Source organism: Amblyomma maculatum, chromosome 6 (assembly GCF_055883805.1).
Source record: "Amblyomma maculatum isolate TAMU_Amacu chromosome 6, ASM5588380v1, whole genome shotgun sequence".
NCBI lineage: Eukaryota > Metazoa > Arthropoda > Arachnida > Ixodida > Ixodidae > Amblyomma > Amblyomma maculatum.
In genome coordinates this window covers 66163564-66187478 of record NC_139349.1, presented here as the reverse complement: position 1 = coordinate 66187478, position 23915 = coordinate 66163564, and the positions used below count along the sequence as shown (strand labels likewise).

General features: G+C 45.2%; 2 long non-coding RNA genes across 2 annotated transcripts; both read left to right on the top strand.

Annotated features, from left to right (window-relative positions):
- Window positions 1–4468: 4468 nt before the first annotated feature.
- LOC146185908 (uncharacterized) lies at window positions 4469–7110 on the top strand. The gene is made up of 3 exons (XR_014707828.1): window positions 4469–4520; window positions 5761–5874; window positions 6977–7110. It is a non-coding gene; the product is annotated as an uncharacterized LOC146185908 (long non-coding RNA).
- Window positions 7111–14383: 7273 nt separating this feature from the next.
- LOC146185907 (uncharacterized) lies at window positions 14384–23123 on the top strand. Its single transcript, XR_014707827.1, has 4 exons — window positions 14384–14531; window positions 17278–17347; window positions 19672–19775; window positions 22992–23123. It is a non-coding gene; the product is annotated as an uncharacterized LOC146185907 (long non-coding RNA).
- Window positions 23124–23915: the final 792 nt, after the last annotated feature.

Here is a 23915-nt window from a genome sequence, read left to right as displayed (position 1 = left end):
CGTTGCCCGCTTTGTCCCTTATCGCATACACGTGGTTTTTGCCTATGCCCAATTTCTTTACCGCTTTGAGGCTTCCACCGTTCTTTACAGCATGCTCAATTTTCTCCATTTGGTCTTTTGGATTGGAAGCTTTCATATTCTGGCGTTTCTTAATGAAATCTTTCGTCTCTTAGACAGCTTATCGGTATCCTCTCTAACTATCCTACCGCCTACTTCTACAGCGCAATCAGTAATGATCTCTGAAATTATTGTTCATTGCTTCTGGGGTAATGTCGCCATCCTCAGTTTGAGCTGAATATCTATTCTGTAGCGAGATCCTGAACTCTTTTGCCCTCCACCTCACCGCTAATTCGTTGATGGGCTTCTTTCTTGATAATCTGTTGCATTCCTTCCTCAGATTTAGGCTAATTCGGGACCGCACCATGCTGTAGTCATTGCATCGCACTTTCCCGATTATCTCTACATCTTGCATAATAACGGGAGTTGAACACAGTATGAAGTCAATTTCATTTTTAGACTCCCCGTTATGACTTTTCCATGTCTATTTCCGGTTCTTCCGTTTGCTGAAAATGGTATTCATGATTCTTAAGTTATTGCGCTCTGCAAACTCAACTAGTAACTCCCCCCTGCTATTCCTAGAGCCAATGCCATAGTCACCTACTGCTTGGTCTCCTGCCTACTTTTTCCCTTGCGATGCCAGTGCACGTTAAAGAACCCCAGGTGGTCGAAATTTCCGGAGTCCTCCCCTACGGCGTCTCTCATAGCCTGAGTCGCTTTGGGATGTTAAACCCCTAAACCAAACCAAACCAAACCTTTTTCCCTGCCTTGGCATTGAAGTCGCCCATTAGTACAATATACTGCGTCTTTACTTTTCTGCTTGCCGATTCTACATCTTCGTGGAAACTTTCAACTTCCTGGTCTTTATAACTACATGTAGGTGCATAGGTCTGCATAACCTTCAGCTTATTCCGCGTATTAAGCTTAATTACGAGGCCTGCCACCCTCTCATTAATACTATAAAATTCATCTATATTACCCGCTATATACTTATCGACAAGGAAACCTACTCCTAGTTCTCGCCTCTCCGGTAAACCTCGATAACACGGTACATGCCCATCTTTCAGTTCAGTATATGCCTCATTTGGCCACTAACCTCACTAAGCCCTATGACATCCCACGTCATGCCCTCTAGTTCCTCTAACAGCACTGCTAAACTAGCTTCACCAGCTAGGGCTCTAGCGTTAAACGTTGCCAGGGTCAGTTTCCAATGGCGGCCTGTCCAGCGGAGCCAGGAATTCTTAGCACCCCCTGCTGCGTCACTGGTCTGACCGCCGCCGTGGTCAGTTGTTCCGTAGCCGCTGGTGACTGAGGGCCGGGGTTTATCATGAGAGGCTGCGGCCAATTACTGCACCAGGGTAGCCAACTCCTGTTCTGGTGAGCGAGTGCGCTGCCGGAAGTGTTCACCGGTATCAGGTCGCACCCCGAACCTTGTTTATGCAATTCCATCACACGCGGATTTTTTTTTTTTATTTTATCCGGTGGAGAATTGCGCGGCACCGGGATTTGAGCCCCGGTCCTATTGCATGCGAGGCGGATGTTTTACCGCTACGCCACCGCTGCACCTACGTTAGCGCCACATAATATAGTCTAGAATTTTTGAGTAAATGTTCTTTCATCTTGTTTCTTTTTGTTGAGAGGCTTTCTCATCAAGGCTTTTTTATCTGAGCGTGGATGCTCAGTTACGTTTTCCAGACAGCCTGTGGTCCTTCCATGAGGCACGATGCCGTTTTTATGCTTCCGTATACAGCGCCACATCTTCTAGGACGGATTTGCGTTTCCTGCTGGAGCATTTAAAGATGTCCCAGGATCGCCCCACCATGGCCCGCCGCCAGACGCCGTAGCACTCAAGCAGGCGGTAAGTGCTGGTGTATGCCTAGTCCTGGTTTTTAGTGCCTGGTTGCAGTTGCTGGTACACCACTAAGCAGGAACCTGTAGTTATTAAAAATCGTTATTAAATGGCGAAGTCTACATAGGTTCGAACTCAGCACGCCTGAACCGCGTTTTCGATCCTGGAGGCTGGAACCCTCAGGAGACACGGAGACTGCAGAAGAGCGAGATAATTGTTTTGCCGATCCCTCCGCTACAGCGCTTCTGAAAGACCACTAATACAGATTTTACGTGTGCCGTTGTTCTGCTGAAAGAATTATTTGTTCCTGTTGAAAGAATTTCGCGGGGCCGGTGGTGTCAGTATCGGTGCGTTTTCCTCAGTTTTAAGTAGGTGAACAGCACCAGCCGTTCTAAACTGTTCTTTTAGGTTTTGAATTCTAGCAGATTTTAGGCAAGTGAGCTTCCGCAAGGTCCCTGAGTATTGTGGGATCGCTTCCAACAGGATCACGTATTTTCTTAGCAAAGTCCGCCCTCTGTGAACCTGTTGAGCCATGTATCCCAATCGCTGTACATTTCATAACAGCATGCTTTCTTTGTGTCTATCATTTCCACACCTTGAGTCATAAACCTTTCTTTGCTGCGGCAGGTGTTCTGTATTTATCAGTGCTTTGAAGTTTCCTCTTCTGCAGTTTGCGGTGATGCGACGTGTCAATGAATCTCTTGCGCTGCATCATACTAGAGGGAGACCTTTATTGATGTGGTATGTTTTTTGCGGTGAATACGTCTGGCGATTTCTTTGATCGATTGGGGCTTCATCTGAGTATTTCATTTTTATTTCGCCAGAGAACGTGCCTGGGGTCCGCGCCGCCACGGTGGTGAGATGGTTAGGGCGCTCGACGGCGGGATCCAATTCCGGCCGCGGCGGACGCTTTTCGGTGGAGGCTAAAAGCAATGCGCTTATGTGCTATGCAATGCCAGTTCACGTTAAGGAACTCTAAATGGTCGAGCATTCTGGAGCCCTTAACTACGGCATCTCTCATAGCCTGGGTTACTTTTGGACGTCAACCCCACAAACCAACTAAACCAACATGTCCCGGAGTCAATGTGCAGTTCTCTTCAACTCTCTGAATTTGCAGCACAGCAGTTTTTAGGGCTTGATGTCCTGAAAGCGACTGAAGCTGTGAGTGTCGCCGTAAAGGAAGGCCCCAAACGTTTTGACCATCTGGGGTTAAAGTGCGCATATATCGCGCATCACAGGGGGCCACTTTTCGATGAGACGGAAGTGCGCGTCGTTCGCTCCAATATTAAATGTGCCCAACCGAGTTTCTACAATGTCGAAATAACTTCTATTACTCACCTATGCATGTTTTTTGCGCCGACATTGTGGCTGCAGATTTTAGGCGTAACAATACTTGCTCTCCAACTAATTTAGGGGAGTGGTGCGCGGCCACCAACTTTTTAAAGACGTGGGTATTGAGGAAGGCTGGAGATGCACATGGCTTTTGTCTAATCTCAATGACATGGTCGGGCTTTGGTTTCTTAAGGCCTTGCATTAATTAGCTGTATTGCGCAAATTAGCTTAGTATGGTTTTTCGTCCGGCATGTTTGATGGTTTTTGAGCCATATGCTCACCAAGTGGTATTTTGTCCTACATATGATGTCATTGCGCTTGTGCGCTTGTGCGTGCGTGCGTGCGTGCGTGTGCGTGTGGGTGTCTGTGTGAACAGCAGGAGTGGGCCATCAGCACTGCATGTTTTCACTGCCTCTCTTGCTGTTGCTTCATGCAGTATAACGGGCAGTGTTCAAGTGCTCCGCGCTCCTTGTGATTACACTATCGGTAAACAGGAACTGCGATTGTTAGCTTGTCTGCCCAACTATAGGAACCAAATGGGTAGAAGTGCAATAAATACACGAGGCTCTCCGTAGAGGGCGTTTTGTTTCCGGCCTTTTCCTCAACTTTTCATCCTCTTAGCAATATATTAACTTTTTTTCTTTGAGGAGGAGGAGGGGTACATTGAAGGAAAAACTCTTGGTATAAACCTGTGTTCGAGATGCAGCGAAGGCAGCGCATAATTGCACACGGATTCGGGTTTTTTGGGACAAATATCCTTCCTCGGGCATAGCACCTTAGTTGGGACCGTGAAGTTTTAACTTTGTTTCTGTTATCAGAGCATTCATGATAGGGTTAGAAGCTCAGGTGCAAGGTGCAGGTATATGGATTTAATATACTTTGTCATCAGTACCTTGCTGACGTAGAGGATCAGGTGCCAGGTCATGTTGCCTGGTCAAGTGAGTACAAAAACATTTCTTAATGAGCCATTCCAAGCGTATTGCAGGCGCTGTGAAGAAAGCTGTGCCGCGGCTCACATCCCTCTTATTCCTTCGCTGTCGGTATAATGACGACCGAGCGGCTTTATCACTAACACCTGCAAATAGTCGCTGTGTAACATTCACAAGGTGCAAAATACACAAGGCTGTGAGATTTGTTTTTGCGAATTGTCAAGTGGTTTTCTACCAGAGTGCAAGATATGTTGGTAACTGAAAATCATTTTTTCTCATTCACCATCACAGCCAACGGCAGATGCGGCCGACCGAGACGAAGCATGGGCCGTCTCTCCTTGGTCTGGTGACTGGTAGGTCTCTGAGCGGTTTTGTGATCAAGTGGCGCGAAATATTGTGGCCGTCATGTGTAATGTGCCTTTTATAGAATGCTACAAACCACCGGAGCAAAAAAAAAAAAAAAGAAGTGCAGGAGAGTCGGTCACTCTTTCGTTTGTTTCCTGTTTAATATTCCTTTTCCTCGATACGAGTAGTATAAGCTTGTGGGGTTAAGGGCACTCTTGCTAGTTTCAGGCATCGAATATTTGTGTGCCGTTTTAACAAAGCAGCCCTTTCCGCATATATGTGCGGCGTCCTCGTTCACTCCAGACAGAATTATAAAGCTGTCTAAGCCTTAGCTGGGCGAGTGATCTCTGTACAGCGCAGTGATAACGCTTGATGTGCTGCACAGGGCGGCCCAACGGTGATATCTCGTTAATTAGAGGATCAATTCTTAGGGAGCACAGATAGAGGCTCATAGTCCCAGAAAAATTAGGCAGTATCATGTCATGCTGACGTTGATGGCTTTAGCTTAACCACGGTCATCACAGGCCACCCGAAGAGGTGGGCGCGTCCGTTTCTCGTACTTCTGGACTAGACAGTTTTCGTGTGTTTCGACAGTGCATCTTGCCCTGGGAGATTCCTTGCAGATGGTGCGGCATTCTTCGAAGCTTTATACGTCCCGTGGACCTTAATGGCCAAGCTTGCCCACCTTAACCAGGACAAGTTAAACGGGACACACTGTGTGCAATCAGAATTCAGCACGAGAGCGATTTACTGCCGCGAGCCCAAAATACGAACTCTGAGGGGAGGCAATAAATACATTATTTCTTTCACCCAGAAACCGACAAAAAAAAAAAAAAAAAGACAGTAAAAGTAACTTCTCTTACGAAATATATTTGAAGCTCGTGTTTTTCCCTTTTGAGATAGGGACGTAGGTATGGCTAAATTTAATCATTAAACGTTGACAATCATGCTGCCGTAATTCTGCCATGCAACCGCGCAGCGGGCGCCGCTTTTCTCGAGTACTGTCCCTTTAAACCGGTCTAGTATCTCGCAAAGTATGCATAGGGGATGTGGACAAAGCACTATGCGCCCCTCTAGATACTTATTTGACCGTTCGTTGTGTGCGAGGTAGTGTTCGGCGGGGCACGAACGTCACACGATTTTTATTAAAGGGCAGCCGCCATTGAGGTGGCAGGCCGAGTTCGCACCCTAACTCTATGTATCTCGACACGCACTTACAAGCTTCTAAATCAGATAATTTTACTCTAGGTGCCCTGTTGTGCCGACGAGGGACTTGTGTTTCCATTTGCATCAGCGCGGAGGTGCTGAAAGGCTCTACAGGAGGAGCAACAGCAGGATCAGCAGGTCGCAACTGGAAAGCAGGTGACAGTGTCGAAGGCAGCATTGATTCTTGTGATGTCGCTCATGGTAACTAAGGCTCAATGCATCACTGTCAGTCTAACGGTTAAGCGTTCCCATGCCAGGTGACGTGTGTCAATGGTTGCTGCGACGTCATCGCTCCTAATGTTCCTTGCATTTCTGTTTGCGCATTCTAAACGTGACACGTACAGCGAGGCAGTTGTAGGCGCCCTGAACAGCGGGAAAGGAGATAGCCGCGATGCCATCTACATCTCTCTTCTGCCGAGATAAGTGAAAACCTGCAGAACACAAGGCAAGGGCTTCTGCTATGACTGAATGCATTGTGCATGAATTACAAAACTTCGCAATTTGAGAGCATTACTGCAAAGAAAAACCAGGATAAACAGAAGGCGACACCTTCGTAAACGTAGATAAACAGAACATTCTTTCTAAATTTGAGTTCAAACATTTTTAAGATATTAACGATACTGCCGACTTAGGTGTTGAGATGCGAAAGCCTTTACTTGGCATGCTGCTAGGCATTGCGAATGATTGCGTGTGATTGCTTACTGTTTGCGAGTGCTGGGCTGCGAATCAATTACGCGCAACACCTGTTTCTGAGTGTGCCAATGCTTTATTGATACGCATGTGTCGGTGAGGCGCTGGAGGCGCCTACTCTTTGATGGCTTTTGTGGTGTTAATTGCTTCGATGTCGTTCTGCTGCTTGTCTGTGAAGCTCTAGAAACGACCACACGTGTCTTAGTTGGGAACCAGTTAACAGTAATTAGCTGGCACTAATTTTATACTAGTTGCTACTGTACAATATTGACGCTAATTAAATTAGTGGGAATTAGTATAAAATTATTGATAACAAATTAGTGTTAATTAGTCCCCAATCAATATGGTGGTAATTAATGCCTAGTTAGGACTTATTATTGTTAACTAGTACTGAAATAGTGCTGTCTAGTCAATGGAACTAATGCCGAATTAGTGTTTATTTGTTTATTACAGGTTCCTGCAGCGCCCGAAGGCATTATTGCAGGGGGGGGGGAAATTACAAATAATCTTTCTGGGAACGCCAGTTTGCTTTCCTGTTTTCCTATTTTTTCCTATTTTTTTTTAACAGGGGACTTCCAGCGGAAAATGAGAGCAGCGCCTGGCGGACGACACACTGAGGCCGCAGCGAGAAAGCAGGTGCAGATGCCAACGCCACCTCATGAAGGGGCTCGTGTTTGTGGATGAGTCTTACAGCAGGTGTGAAATCGGTGCTAAGGGTATGGAGTCTTATTTCGACATGCCACTAAGCCACCGCTACGTTACTACAGCTCAAATGATACCGGTCCCGAGTGTTATCCATACAGATCATCGGTTTTCATCAGAACTGCAGATATTCGAAACCCATATAATTTGAACGGAATATGATTTTTATTATTAATTATTCAATATATGTTGCTAGCCTCCAGTGGGAGGCTGTTGGAGGACTTAGCACCTTAAAAGAAGCGCTCAAATTTTGCATTACCGAGTATTGGGATCGTCGGCAAACTGTGTGTCGGTGGCTGTCTGATTTCAGCTTCACACTTCTAGTCATTCTTTATTTGTATAACACGAGCGCAAAATGAGTTTCATGATTGGACCGATAAGCTGCGTTGCCTGAGCTAGAAGGCAGTCATCAGTTTCTGATTACCCAAAAGATTTCCAAAATAACAACGCAGTCTTCCTCTACCCTGTGTGTCTATTTGGTTTGGGCATGATAGGGTTTTTATAGCATCAAGGAGTTCCCAGTGGCACAGCGTGGCTAAACCTTGCAGTGACCAAGTAGCGCATCTTTTAATTTTTGATTTCATATGATCTTATCTTGCGGGGCAGAGCTTCTAGCATATACCAAATTCTTCGCAAAACACAAACTTACGCCCTGATCTTGCAGAGTCGGTATTCTGAGGAAGAATTTTAGGTGCTCCAACATTCCTTATCTTTCTGTTACACGAGAAGTCCTTACATTCCAGGTTGAGGGGCTGCCGAGAAGAGCCTTGCGTTTCCACAGGCTCCGGCTGAAAAATTACTCACCTTGAAGGATGCGAGGATACCTCGACCATGCACCGCAGCGAGAAAGCAGGTAGCGCTGCAGAGGCGAACCAACTAGGATGGCCAGGAGCGACTGCGTACGGCCACCCGCCACAGGAACAGCGGGTAAGTATGGATTCCGTGAACGTGGAAAGTGGCTCGATTTCTATCCACGCCACTACACCGCAGCCATAACATTCGTTAGGCAGATTCTCCCGAACGAGCTGATTTCAATGTTCCAGTTCATTCGCACTGAACCTTTGGTGTTGTCCGGAAATGCTGGCAATACACTCCAGTGTAATGAAAAAAGGTAGAAGGAGCAACTTCTAGGACAGGTAGCATTATAGCGTGAGGCGAGAATGAGTGACAGGTGCGCTGCAGCACGCATCTGGTTCCACGCAAACGCACGTTATTTGTCTAACGCTGCATTCCCGTCTGCCTTTAGTGGTGCGGGGCGCCCACACCACTGAAAATCCCCTGAGGCCATTAGTTTAGCAGAATTGGCAACTGATAGAATGTGTCGCCGTCTTCTTTACCCGACCCTCTCCTCATCCCAAAAACCAAACTGCTGCGCAATGTTCGGCCTCGAAGTGCCTAGAACGCTTTTAGACATGATATAATTGAAGCATATAAGGGTAGCACTGTCCCTGATATGCGTATGTGGGGCATTTTTTCACGCAACTGTCCTCTTTTGCAGCGTTGTTCCGCATAATTACTAGTTCCATTGTATCTCTCATTCCTGCCTCAATCCACGTCAAACGCCCCGCCGTGCTCTTACCGTGTCAACCAGACTCTGGGCGCGCATTCTTACCCTCTCAGTAATGCATACTTTTTTCTTTCCTCGTTAGCCGCTAATGTCCTTCTCCGTGGTCACCGCTCACGGACCACACTATACTACGACCACAGTACTACTATGACGAAGCGCGATTTAGTATTTGAGAACTTTTTGGGCTTTAGCAAACCCTAGGCGCTTACAAACGAGCGTTGCACTCATGAGAAAGTAGTCATATTTATATCAACCATAAATCTGAACACGTCGTATATATCTCTGTCACTGTTCTTTGAAAGCGAAGAACGATGCGCGATCCAAACAGGAACGCTCCTCTGCGACGTATTTGAAACTTGAGGAGTAGATTTTATGGGCAGCAATTCTTTGGGAATACTTCTCTAATCGGCAAATGTCTGGTGGTGCATCGCAATATTATTTAGCAAAAAATTTAGATATGTACATATAGTAAACGATGTTTTCATAATTTTTACCAGCTCCAATTTTTTTCCGCTCACACTTATATAGTGCTTATCTATTTAAGGCCTGTGAAGGCTAGGTTAGCATTAAAATGCGCATGTAAGTATTCAGTAGTTAGGCGCCTGTGCGGCACAGCAGGCTAGTGCATGCAGGAATAATTTGAAATGAAAAACTAGTCTAAAACTGCAGCCGTATTTTTTGAAAACTTGTCGGCAAAAATTCAAGCGGCTTGGAGGTACCTACTTTGATCTTTGTCCAGGCGTCACGAGATTGGCACGAGTATGTATCAACTAAGATGTTTTAAGGTAATGTGTAAAGGATTCAGTGCCTCACTTGTAAGAGTGTGAACTTATTTGATGAAATCATTAGTAACATAATCAGGTATAAATTCAAGGGATTCTGACCTATTTATTTGTTACGAGTTAGACATCTTTAAGCGCAATTGCTAATGATGCGCGTTTGCTGCCCCAACCATCCTTTTTCATGTTCATTGACAACACGATTAATATCGTTATCATCAGTCTGCTGGGTGGCTTAAACGTTTCATCGCCGCATAGTCGGCAATTCAGTGTGTTCGCTCCCTTTTCGGCGAGACGCATGCTCTTCACATCTGAGTTGGAAGTATTTTGGCAACTGATAGTAATTACTTGTCTCTCTTCCGCATAATCATCGAAAGGCGCGTCGGCCAGCCGTAGCACTGAACCAGGTGTGCGCGCGTAGCATCGCTCCCGCGTGCCCATCGTCTCCCAATCGACAGGGTAAGCCTGAGGATGATTTTATTCGGAAAAACATGATTAAGGCATGGGGTGGCTCGTAATTCATGGTACTGCCTCCTGTGGCGTAGGAATACACCACAAGAAAGCTTTTGATGCCGACCTGATCGGTCTCGTCTGTGTGAGGCCATGGAATCTCGCAACGCGACTTTTTGCAATGTTTGCTTTAGTTATGAAAACTGCATGCAATGCAATGACAGCGTTTCAAATTGTCGGAAAGGCGTTTACCGTGCACCTCATTTTCAACATGGGAAACTCGCGGCTTGGTCACTTTGCATTTGATGCGGGGCATATGAATGCCGTCGAGCATGCCAGGGATAATCACAGCGGACGAGGGGGCCGTTTAATACTACTACTACTACTAATAATAATAACTGGTTTACACGAAAGGAAATACGCAGTATCTGTCACCCTTCTTCTGTGGACACCTGAACCGCGCTGTAAGAGAAGGAAGCAGTGAAAGCGGAAGGCGAATGGGGCGCCGTAGCGGAGGACTCGTAGTAATTTCGACCACTTGGAGATCTTTAACGTGTCTCCATCGTTTCGCCTCAATCGAAACGCAGCCGCCGGCGGTCGGGATCGAACCCGGGTATTCCTGCACAGTAGGTGTGCGTCCTTACCACTGCACCACCGTGGTGGGGCACGGGGCCGTTTCACTTGAAAATTGGCGGGCACCGAACTTTTCACAGAAGTGTGGGAGTGCTGGGCTGCTACTAAGCTTGTTCCCTAACCACCAATCGGCCTGCGGGTGGTAGGCCTAGTACTACTCTCATTTTGGCCGTCTCAGGGGCAAAATTTGCGGGCCCGAACTTTTTCTCACACCTGCGGGAGTGCTGTGCGGTTAAGCTCGTTCCTGCGCGTGGTAAGGCTAGTATTCTTGTCATTAAAAAAAATTGGTAGGACAGATCTTTAGTGCCTTAACCCTGGCATTAGCGACGGTGGGAGGAGTGAAAACAATCCCGGTATACGGATGGCTTTCCTGGTATATGGATGCCTTAGGTTTCGGCAACTAAGGAAGGAACTCGGGAGAGGATTTTAATTTTTTAGTAACCTTCTTCAATTTAGTTATTGCTCAGCTTTCTCCGCACCCCCTTCATCCTTGGTGACCCCCAGGAAGGAACTCAGGAGAGGTATTTAATTTGTTTCATAACCTTCTTCAGTTTGGTGATTCCTCAGCCTTCTCCGCGCCCCCTTCATCCTTGGTGACCACTTTCCTGTGGTAAGAACTTACCGGTTACTCATCCTTCTCATCTGCTTACATTCACAGAATAAGGTCACAGAAAAAACACCTCTGTTATCCAATCGTCACAACTTGGCCCCTCTCGATTAATTTTCACAAATAAACCCAAAGCAACAAAGCCACTTATCATGCGATTCGAAGGCATGTGCGGTGAGTTGCATATCCTCGACACATTGCCTAATGTCGCGCAAAACAGCCCTCTACCTCCATGGTACAGTCTTTCTGCATTCTGTGACCTGACTCTCACACAGTTTTCAAAAACTAAAACCCCACAGGAACACATTATTGAGGAATTTCTCAAGTTGCAGGAAGAATACACAAATGTCGCCGACTTTTATACCGATGGATCTAAAACCGCTGTGTACACTGTGCAGTTGTGCTAGGAGATTCTGAGGAAATCATAAGACTTCCACACTGTGCGTCTATTTGTACCGCTGAATCCCATGCCAATTCTGTAGCCGTAGCTAAAATATTAAGAGTACGTCATAAACAGCATTATATTTACACTCATTAAGTGTTCTCACAACTATAAATTCCAGATATGCAGCCGCTCCTTTACTCGGCGACATGATACATAACCACAGCCATAGCTCGAAGATATAACATAAAATTCTGCTGGGTCCCGAGCCACATGGGCATTAAAGACAATGAGAGAGCAGACAAATGTGCTGCTAAAGCCCGTGACAAGCAAATAAAGAGTATAAGCATACCTCACACAGTCTGTACGAAACTTGTACATCGCAAATTAAAAGAAAAATGGGACAGTGAAGTGGGAAACAAACTACACTTAGTAAAGCCCATTTTGGGAGAATGAATGTCGTGCCGGCATCAGGAGCGTTTTATAGAAGTAATCTTACGCCGTCTCCGCATTGGACACACGCACCTGACACATAATTTTCTGTTGACAAAAGAAGGGAAACCCCGATGCGAAAAATGCGGAGAGGAACAAACTATTAACCACGTTTTATTCTCATGCACAGGTCTTGAACGGATAAGGAGACAAATATTTTGCCAAATTTTACAAAGAACACATTCCTTTTCACCCCAAACTGGTTTTAGAAGATGATGGACTTGTGTTTTCAGTTTCATTAAGAAAGCGAATGTTTTACGCAAACATAGAAAAAATGAAACATACTTCATTAAAAGAAACATAAACCTTGCGCTTGGCACATCATGGCGTTAGCAGAGAAGGAGCAGAGAAGGAGACGTTTTACACAAATTAGTTTTTAACACGCTCGTGTTCCCCTTTTTTCACAAAACAAAATTTTCAAATTGCTCGTGGCGCATGACAGCCTTTAAGCGCCGAAAAACCCAACACAACAACAATCATCCCTCTCATCTGATATGGTTTTCCATGCACCGTTACCAGACCGCGAGTTCTTTTTGGCAACCACTATCCGGTCGCACCGTCTACGACTGCTACATTGACCCAAGGAAGGACACCGAAGGACAGTCATTGTAATACTTTGGTCTTCGGCATTTATGTCCTACAGGCAAGCTTCAGAACATACACAGTAATGTGCATGTGCAGGCGACGATGCGGGACGTTTATAAGAAATGCGCAAATTATCCGCAGTCAAATGTGTTTACTATGTCTTTCAAGGCGGAGTTTAAGGCATGCTCATACTATCTGTAGTGAAATGTTTACCATGCCTTGCAAGGCTGCGCCAATGGATGGCGCAGACTGCCCTCAGTGAAATACGTTTATCATGTCTTTCGATGATGAGCCTGTTTTAACTATACGTTGCTGTCATCTGGTTCAGCAAGGCGACGCCCGCTACGCATTTCAAGATGGTGTGCCTGATACAATTACAATTTCACTGTGCAATGTTGCGAAGGGTCAAACAATGCCTCAGCCGATGCCACGTCCAGGTTAACTTCTCCAGCTTCCTGCTGCTGAACAGCTGAAGGAGGAAATCACCTTTATACTCACTCCATGCATCAGCAAAGCTGACTTACAAGGAGCTACCTAACAGAAACCTCCTTTGCAGCAGGCCATCAAGTTCATTGCTGATGGATGGCCCATACAGCGGACATCGCTTTCGGAATTACCTTATTTGCAGTTAATGATGAACAGGTCTGGTTTTTCGCGATGAACGTGTTACCATTTAAGCAACAGTCACGTACAGCTTGCTCATGAAAATCATCTAGGAATAGTTCGAACCAAAGAGCAATTTAGAGAACGGTATTGGTGGCTTTGTTTAGACAAACGGGTGGAAAATGCAGTCCGAAATTCTTTCATTTGTCAGGCCGCCGACAAGTCGGCTAAAGAGATTTTTTGCTCCGCTCCAACCGGTTCCTTTTCCTGAATCTGCATGGGACATAGTCGGTCCTTTGCCGTATGCTCCACTTGACTGCAGATTTGAAATTGCATTAATAAAATAGATCCTGAAAATAACAATAAATATCATCTTAAAAACGAGAGCATGGTGATGGAGCACGCAGTCTGGATGGGTTGTGAATATAATAATAAAAAGGTTACGAAAAGGCACGAAAGCAAGCTGCTGTCACGGAATATCCTGGCTAGACACTGCTAGCCGCTCGGCGAACTTGGCTCGTTGTTATGGTTGCAGTGTTTTTATTTCTTCTGCCTGTTAAATTATGTATGCTGTGCTCTCTTGCTTTGGAGAGACACTTGCACTTCCTTCGGAAGAACCAAGGACTCCTACATCCCGCATTCTCAAGACTGCTGGAAATAGAAACAAGTTTAATGCATACAATATAGTTTTTTTTTCTTAAAACCTGTTTAGATGCCTTTTTGAAAATCGCTGCTTGTCCTCTGTGATATCCGATGTGGCCATTCCATGCTGATCGAGCAGTCTCTAGGAACGTCTTTCAGTCTACGCGTGGCTTCAACCGATCGCACATATTTTGCAGCTTTGTTTGTCCATCGGTGTTATCTTGAGCCTACCAAGATACTTTGTTGGGCGAGTTGGTACACATTCATTATTAATTTAAACAGCGCGAACAAGAAGACAAAGGACAAGATAAAAGGAAGCCACAGTATAAGCGCCGGCTCACAACTATGCCTAAGTCTTTACTCACGTGATTGTTTCGTTTTCGTCGTGTTTGTTTTTATCTGGGCCTTGGAGTAAAGGCTTAGGCACAGTTTTGAGTCAGCGCTTGTACTGTGGCTTCCTTTTATCTTGTCCTTTGTCTTCTTGTTCGCGCTGTTTAAATTTTAATATCTTGAGCCCTTTCATTCCAGCCTGGCTGCCTTGCTGGAAGGGAGGCTTGCGTTCCCATTACCTCCAACAGAAAAATCGGCCGCAACCTTACGCGTCTCAAGAGTCTGTGACGCGAAAGCAGGTGCCTGTGGACGAGGCCCCCACTGGCCCTGGCAGCGAGGACACAACGACGGGTAGGTATGCGTTCAGACCACTCCTCCTCCGCTTCGAGGAAACATGCCAAGAATTAGACATAACAGACACCTTGCCAATAATCGCCTCGAGACCGGACCCACTACCACCTTGGTACAGCTTTCCCTCCATATACGACCTTACACTAACTCAGTTTCAAAAAAGGCAAATTCCATACGAACGCATACTACAAACGTTCCTGGCCTTAGAAGAAAAATATAAAGATCACAAAACATTTTATACAGATAGTTCCAGGAGAGCGTCGTATGTAGGTAGCGGTGTAGTAGAACAGAAAGGGGAAAAAGAAAGAAAACAGGTTACCTCAACCTGCATCTCTCTTTACCTCCTCTTAGCTGTAGAAAAAAATAGTAAAGAGCAACTTTGAAAAAAAATGTGATCTACACAGACTCCCTCAGCGTAATCACAGCACTACACTCTAATAATGCAACAGAACCGCTAGCAGGAAATAGAATTCATCTCGTCAGGAGAGCCGAAACACAAGGTCATAAAGTTAAATTGTGCTGGGTAGCTAAACATGTCGGTATCAGCGGTAACGAGATAGCTGATGCATGAACTTCAGGAGCCCGCAAAGCAAAAATAGAAAAAACTAAACATACTGGATAAAGATATGTAATAAGATAGTTACAAGAAAACAAAGCATAATGGCAGGGTTTCTGGGACAATGAAATTGTGCAGATAAATCACACTCGTTGTCGTGTCTCCACAAATATATTTGTCAGAAACCGCTGAGCCAGACTGAAACGGGACAGCGAGCCGCCAGCATTCAGTCCTGCAGCCACGAAAAACAATCTGCGCGTGCTTGGCAGCCGGGGTGAGGCTGTCTACTTCTGCGGCTGGACCACTATGGCATGCTACAAAATAAACAACAGAATCCAGGTTGTGAAGCCATTCATCGAAGAATGGAAATCGTACAGTCGCTAAAAACTCATCATTGAAGTAGTATTATGTTGCATTCGCATCGGAAACACGCACCGGACAATTTGATTCTCAAGAAAGTAGATAAGCTAATTTGCGAAGACTGCGGACATGAACTCACAATAAGCCACATTTGATCCTAGAGGAGAACGCACTGGTCAGTATGTGATCTGTTTTCAGCTTTTTAGAAGAATCAATGCTGTTAGGCAAGCTCTAACAATGTCTTAATCCCCCACAACACAGTACACCTCGAGCTTGGCGCATGATGCGCCATAAAACACAACACACAACAACAGAAACGACAAGCGGATTTCCGGAGAGAAAGCATATCTGCGTCATATTAATTTGGCCTACGTATGTATTAATTTGGCTGACGTAGACAGAACATATGTCTTGCGTGTTGTCCACCTGCTCGCTATAATGTGAAATTCCTGTGTCTATAGCTGCAGAGTTTTCTTTTTGGTGTGAATTTGTGCGATATGGGGGGGGGGGGGGGGATTGTTATGCTCTGAATACCCGGACATATTTGAGCGTCAGTCCTTTCCATGGAGTTTTTACCACGGGTTTCGATACAGTTGTTTAATGTACACAGAATACATGACTTCATACATGACATGAAATACGTGAGGCGAATCGGGGGTGTGCTTAGTTGGGATGTTGCAGTGCGATTGAGTGTTTGAGAATTTATTGAGAACTTGTGATAAGTCCCCGCAGAGGTTCTGTTTTAGAACACTGCCACTTGTTCGCTAAAAAGTGATCGATGCTGGGTGCTCAAATCTGTTACGTAGCCACCCTGACTGCCGAGTTTTCTGCCAAGCACTAAGATCGAAGGAAATATTGACCATAATCTGGTTTACCCAGAAAAGGTTTCATTTCTTTCCGGCCTTTCCACAGTTCTCATGCTCTCTGATCATGCAGTGGTTTTCGGTTTGAGATTTCGGATGCCAAAGGTGTTAGTACTAAAATGAGGCTATGAGTGTTGCGTAATGCGGCCTCAGCGCCAAGGAGTTGATTACTGCACGGCACAGTTCTCCCTAAAATGGTAGTTCGCGGCCTGAAAGTCCAATTTGGCTTCTGAAAACCTGGCGGGTAGGGATCACGGGGCGCAGGTACCACCCCTCGAGAATTTTGTGATTGGCCAGGGAAATCAAGCCGAGCAGGCGTTAGTGCCTTTCTTTCAAGGTGCCATGCTGTGTTAAGTTCTTTAATGTGATGTATGAAGGGCGCAGTCCACTTTGTAGAATCATGTAATAAATATGCTCGACCAGATCACTACGACTTATCTGCGTATGTATGCAGTCAGGTGATGAATACCTTTCGTGCGAGCTGCGCCATTTCTGGAAACCTTTAGCACTCAATCGAGTTTACGGGGTGGACAGATTCCTGGCACTCCTGGGCCTGCAGTCCTCAAACGCAAGTGTTCATTGATATCTTTCGGCGAGGAGGAGGAGGAAACAACTTTATTTAACGCATTGCATTAAGCGTTAAGAATGTCCTGGGCCAGGGTCACCAAGGCCAACTGATCTTGCAGCTGGTCAGAGGCTAACCAAGCCCGCCACGTTGGGGGAGGAGGGTGTGGAAAGTGAGGAGATTGTAGGGCGACAGGGTATGAAAAGATGCAATGCTCCAAGTTTGCATAGTGTTCTGGGCAATTTGGGCATGCAGGGGAATGTATGATTCTGTATAGAAAATATCGGGCAGGAGTAAGCAGTGTATTTAGTTGTATGCGTCTGTAACTGACCTTGCGTAATGAATTTGATGTTTGTAACTGATAAGAGTAATCATTTGTTGCCCTTGTTCACCAAATACAAGGAGACTGTAGCACGGAAGCAGCTGGCTGGGAGAAACTTTCCTGTAGGCATCAGTGTCTCTTCTTGGTCTGGTAAGCATGAGAGTGATTTCATATTTTCAATGATTACAAGGGTTGAATAGCAAGTAATCATAATTGGTTCGCCTTGTTAACCAAAGCATAAGCACGAAACGGTGGAGGTTCATTGTAGTGTCGCTGTTTTCAGTAGCGAGCCTTACAACACAGCGCTTGATGATAGTCCTGTAACCGCTGTGCAGCAAAGAAAGCTTAATTCGTATTGCCGCAAATGTTTGTTGTCCAAGCTTCAATAGCCTGGAGCACGCACTTTATATATTGTTTGTGGTAAATTTTGTTTTTGGTAAATTTATTTCCAGTCCTAGGCCGGAGATTGTTTCTCACTTTTTTTTTTTTTAATTTAGCGTAGCCCGGAGCGTTTGTTTCCAAGAAAATTTCGACGATTATGTTCAGTTATTTGAAAATGTCTTTATTGGGAATGTTTCCGCCGAGTTTCTGCTGAAAAGCGTGTCATCGCTACCACGTGGCATCGGGTGAAAGTCCTGCTTGTCGAAAGGAACACTTAGGACCACGTGGCATCAGGTGAAAGTCCTGCTTGTCGAAAGGAACACTTAGGCATTTACTGGCACGGATTGCAGGCATCTCCACCGCCTCTTAAAATATACCTCAGAATTTTGTCGTGTCAGCCGGCCGCGTTGAACTTGAAGGCATGAAGGCTGAGACTGAAGCAGTGCGACCATATGAGGGCTATGAAGGCTGAGCCTGAAGCAGTGCGATCATATGAGGGCTAGAGCGCTCGGCGGCCACATATTTAATGCGTCGTCTTCGCAATGTACTGATAGGCTCAGTATAGGACAGTATAGCACGATTTGAAGGTTATCACGTTTTGTCCGGCGAAACGGACCAAGAAATTTTTCTCCCCGTCACGTCTCTTAATCCACACCAAACATGACGGTGATAGAGGAATCATTCGGATAGCTAAACTCACGCATTCGCTGTTCATTTCCGGCAAAATCAACCCTGTCCGAATAGTTTTATCTCAGTAAGTTAGACCTGAAGGGATCACCTTCAAATCGCGTTAGATTGTACCAACTGTGCCGGCTCGTGCCCTAACGCACCCCTCTGTTCTGCAGTGTCTCCGACCATGGCGTTTTCGCGAAATACTGGTTAGAGCGTGGGGTTTTACTAGGAGCGCACATCTCCACCATCACGCTCGCGTTTAGTGCCAACAAATTACCGCGGCCAAACCTGCGACCAGGCTATCCAAAATATATCCGCCCATGGTCGCCTTGGAGGATACTTCCCCCAATTATGAACACTACATTAGAACATGGTGTAACTCTTTGATCTGAGAATGTCGACGTCTGTTGCTTATCCAAACTATAGCCAAACTGCCGATTGACGTCTTGCAGTTGCATGGTGTGGCATTACAGAGCAGCTGCGCTTGCCGTGGTTTGTCAGTTTACGCGGAGGCACACCGAGAACGCTTTCACGATGATTCACAAGTTGAGCCTAGGGTAAACAGCGTCTATTTTTTTCCGATGATGACGTCAGTATTGAAAATAACAGCAACCGTGGTCGGAAGCCCATACTTTGTCTTACAATCGGTGCAATATCTGGCCTTGCCATTTCATGCTGCATCACTATATTTAATGCGAAGTGCAGAAAGGACGTCGCAAAAAATTACGTATACGCGTGGATTAAGGAAAACAAAAGATAGTAAAAATGAACTCCAAATATAAACGAGGGCGAAGATGAATGGGTCAATGTACGCCCGCAGGCGTTCCACCCTGTCCACGATACGATCGTCGCCACTGTACAAGCAGGGAATGCATTGTTAACGCTCTCGAGCAGTGTACATCAAACTGCGCCCGACAGTATCTCCTTTATGCGTCGTTCTTCTCGTGTGCGATAGCTGCCACGTGATTACTTATGATCATCGCAAAACGCATATACTTTGCTTAAGTTCACAGCTGCATCTTTTTAATTCCAGATAACCGCTGATAATAAAAATTTTCTGGTGTTCTCTGCTGTGTCTCAAATCCTAGCCTTAGCTGTTTTGGGGCATTAAATTAACTCAGTCATTAAAGTATGAAACTATATAGCTAAATATAAAGCTACAGAGAACTGTGGCTACAATCGGACGGGTCTGAAAAGGTCTAATCCCTTCCCAGTGGTCCTTTCTGTTCAAAAGGTAATGCAGAAATCATCCGTGAGTTCAAAACGGCATTTAATATTGCGAAATTTGATTATGACGTTTGTATTAGCACTCCTTTCATTATAATGCAATACGAAAGTCTATCTTCGGCCGAAACGTTCAGTTGCAAATGAGCACTAAGTTATGAATTTAATTCAATTTTTTTTATCCCCTCTCATTGCAGCCTCACAGGAAGATGGGCTGGAGTTGCCTCCTCGACCATTTTAATATGCCTGCAGGACCCCCAGCCCACTTCCATCTGAAGACGCTGTGACGGGGAAGCAGGTGGTAAGTGTTATTCCAGGTCTGCCTTCGGTGCTGAGAGCTTATGCTGCTAAGTATTCACCTGTAGTAGTAAAAAATCTGATTTTGAACGCTTCACAACTTCATGTGTTCGAACTGCGTACTGTTTAGATACATTTTGCAATACCCTTCGAATTCGAAGGATAGACGTCTATTCAGCTTTGATATCGAGCGAAAACACGCATCTCCGATGGCTGCGCCTTGAATATATGCGGTCGTATTTTTTACCTCTTTCCTACAGTGCGCTTGAAATATCTATATAAGTTTGACTCTTAATATTTCTTGTTTTTAGAAAAAAGTTTTTCTGTCAAAAGTTTTAAGACCGAGTGGTGTCGTGGCCGGTTCCACATGCTTGGCTGTAACGAAATCGATGACTAGTGATTATTAGCCGTTCTATTCGATTTTTCGTTCCAAAATATATCAGAGAAGCCTCATTACGCTCTGTCTGGGTATTGTTTGATAGTTTAGTTTGGTTTATGATGTTTAACGTCTCAAAGCGACTCAGTCTATGAGAGAAGCCATAGTGGAGGGCTCCGGAAATTTCGACCACCTGGGGTTGTCAAACGCGGCAGTAAAAATTTCCGGAGTCCTCCACTACGGCGTCTCTCATAGACTGAGTCGCTTTGGGATGTTGAATCCCACAAACCAAACCAAACCAAACCAACCCATTTAAAGGCGGCCGCCGGGGCCGAGATTCGATCGTGCGTCCTTGGGCACAGTGCAGCGCCCTGACCACTGCATTACCAGAGCGGGGCAGATTGTGGGATAGTACAACCTTTGTCAAACGTGTAGAGCCCGGGGCGTCTGCTTCTGAGCCGTGTAGCGGCGCTGATTTAGCATTAGTGGAGGTCCTTCTCTTTGGAGAGCTTACCATCAAAAGATTCGGAATACTGGACATGCATTACAGGCCGCACGAAGCTGCTCAGAAGCGGATCCCCTGGGCTCTACACGTTTGACAAAGACTGTACCTAGTGTTATAGCACCTCAGCGATTCCGCCCTTTGTTGACATATTGCGCCGCATATCCAAACACTGTGCACTTTAAAATAGCATACTTTCAACATTCCCAGTATCTCCGCCATAAATTTTAGGCGTTCGGTATTTCTATTTGCATAAACAATATATCTTACACTGCAGAATGTCTGGAACATTATGCTTATCGGGGCTCTCTCAGTCGAATCTTTGTTAAGGGGTCGTCTAATGCCTACCCCGCATGCATAGTTTTTATTGCGGCTGCTTTGTTAAGAGCGTGACATGCGCATGATCTTGCCGCTGATCTCGCCCTGTCGCTTCTTGCCGATGATGCGTGTTTGGCGGCGGCGCTGTTTCGTTCGCAGTGCCAGTTCACGGGCATTATTAAAACTCATCATGCGCTCCAGACAATCATCCGGCTCACTCAGAAGCAGCGATCTTGTTTTTCGCAAAGGCAGTAAGGTTCGGCGCACGTTAAAGAACCCCGGGTAGTCGAAATTTCCGGAGTCCTCCACTACGGCGTCTCTCATAGGCTGAGCCTCTTTCAGACGTTAAACCCAACGAACCAACCAACGCCTGATATGCGTTTGGAAACTGCATTTCAGCAGGTAATTCGCGGTTCGGTGTGATAAGCTGATTTAACCACAAGTATCTCACATAAATAACCTTAAAAAGAAAGCTTCTAAGTCCTTCAGCATACTCAAAGGTCTCTCAAAGAAGCACTGGGGATCCGATCGAACATGCCTTTTACACATTTACCGCTCAGTTCTACGCTCCAGTTTAGATTACGGTTGTATTATGTATGGCTCTGCGAGGTCATCATATCTAAAGCGATTAGACCCAATACATAGCCTCGGCTTAAGTCTTTCTAGTGGTGCATACAGAACATCCCCCATTAAAATCATCTATGTAGAAACAAATGAACCACCCCTTGCCGACAGGAGGAGCATGCTTACATGTGCATAAGATCTTTACCAAAACATCTGTTTCCCCTTAGTTACAAAGTGCTCTTCCAGAATACTGTTCATAAACAAACCCCATTCTATCAGGCCTTTACTACTCCGCTTCGAAGAAATATGCCAAGATTTAGGAATACTGGATGCACTTCCAATTATAGCCCAAGGACAGCATTCATTTCCGCCCTGGTACAGCCTTCCCTCTACATGTGACCTCACACTGACAGCCTTGCGAAAAAATGAAGCAGAACACGAACACACATCACAAGAATACCTAGCACTACGAGAGAAGTATATGAACTTCACCGAAGTTTTTACAGATGGATCAAAAACAGGAAATTATGTTGGATGTGCTGTTGTGCAAGACAACAGAGAAAAAGTAGTAAGGCTGCCTAACAGTGCCTCAATATTTACTGCAGAATGTTACGCTGTCTATGTAGCTGTAAATAAAATTATGCAACAGAACTGTGAAAAGAGCAAAAGAGCCTATAGTAGGAAACATCATTCACGGCATAGAAAAAATCACAACGCAAGGCCAAACCTTAATAATTTGCTGTGTTCCTAGCCATGTCGGGATAGATGGTAATGAAACAGCCGACTCATGTGCTGCACAAGCTCGAAATAAGGAAATACCAATCCCCTACAAGGATTGTATCAGGTTAGTACAAAGAAGCCTGATAGATGAATGGCAGAAAAAATGGAATAATCAAGAACAAAATAAGCTACACACAGTAAAACCCATAGTAGAAGAATAGAAATCATGTACACAGAAGGAACGCTTCAGTAAGGTGGTTTTGTGCCATCTTCGAATTGGACATACATACTTGACACACAGTTTCTTACTGAGAAAAGAGAAAAAACCATTATGCGAAAAATGTGGAGGTGAGCTCACCGTGAACCACATTTTGATCTCGTGCACAGAACTTGAACAGTTAAGAAAAAATATTTTAGTTCATTCTATAATGAACGCATCCCATTCCACCCCCGTTTACTATTAGGAGACAACCCACTTGTTAAAATTTCATCTGTTCTTAGTTTTCCTAAATAGTTCGGGATTCTAAATCAGTTGTAATTTTCTAAACAGTTTTCATTTTCACTCAAAGACGCTCAGCAACCTAGTGTTTGGCGTATGATGTATGTCGCGACCGGCGGTCCCTGGGGTATTGCTTTTATTCTTTTAGTTGCTGCCCTTAGTTTGGTTTCATTTGCACCGGTTAGTAGAATGAGGAATAGACGAAGTGTTTTGGTTTCCGTCTGCACCTCGACCTTTCTAGCGTCACGACTCGTCTCGGGAGGAAGAACCTTGCACCGGAAAGTGGGTTCCCCGATCTCCTCTGCAGAAGCCTGAAGAAATGATGTGACGTACGTGGGCTCTACCGTCGGTGAAGGAGCAAGTGATCTCATACCGAAGGTGAGAAACGAAGTCGCTTATATCGACTTAACTAACCTTTCTGGGGCGTTGAAAAGAGCCCTTGTTTGGTGACCACGTAATTTATCGTCGCATATTGTCCAACAATGATAACAATTTATTGCAATATCATAGCGACCCGATATTAATATAAAACCTTATTGGTTAAAGCTGATAACTATTTCTAAAGGTAAGTTGATTTCCTTCAAGAAGAGATTTTGTGTTCCTGCGGCTTCATCTCCAAATAACCGACAGTAAAATATGTATCAAACTTCATTCAGCCTAATCCTGTCTACTTAAATATTTTTTGAGCGTTTGGTAACAGTAATCTCGATAGTCTTAAATATAGTCTAAAACAGGGATCCAGTGGGCATAAATCTAGCCTATATCACAGTTTATGGTTTAAAGAAAAGAAAAGATGCCTGGATTTTTTTTTGTGATTTTCAAAACCTCGCATCGCCAGTTATATCTCTAGCCGAGGTGGCGCAGTGGTAAAGGGCACTCGGCTGCTGTGCCCAAGGATGCGGAAGCAAACCCAGGCCGCGGCCGCCGCTTTCCGATAAAAGTGAAAATCCATGCGCCCGTGAGCTGTGCGATGTCTGTGCATGATACACAACCTCCAGGTGGTCGAAGTTGCGGAGCCCTCCACTACGGCCTCTCTGAAAGCCCGACTCATATGAGATGTAAACACCATTAGTCAAGCCAGCACTAAATACCTCCAAGTTATGCTACGATTTCCATTATTAGATAGAATGCACGCTAATGTCACGGAATAGCTATTTTGTCAAAC